Genomic DNA, 298 nt, shown 5'->3' with positions numbered 1-298 from the left:
CTTTAAAGAATCTTCTAGGTCTTACAGGCTGGAATGCCAAAATCTCCCTCCAACCTCCAACCTCTTAACTCTGCTCCTAGACTTTGGAACACCTGCTCTAAAATGCTGGTTTGTGCGACACGCTAAGGCTCAGAGCCTCGCCGCTGCTGTGAGCGGTGTGTAACCCGGTGGCCTGACTTGTAAGAGGGCCATTACTTCTCCAGGGCAGCGGGAGCTCCAGCTCCATGGTGATCAAATCCAAATGCGCAGTAGGGGCTTCCAAGTTGTGCTGCAGACCCCTGACATCCCTCAGCCCCAC

This window comes from Ailuropoda melanoleuca, chromosome 2 (genome assembly GCF_002007445.2).
Source record: "Ailuropoda melanoleuca isolate Jingjing chromosome 2, ASM200744v2, whole genome shotgun sequence".
Taxonomy (NCBI): Eukaryota; Metazoa; Chordata; class Mammalia; order Carnivora; family Ursidae; genus Ailuropoda; species Ailuropoda melanoleuca.
Note: the sequence above shows the minus strand (reverse complement) of the source record.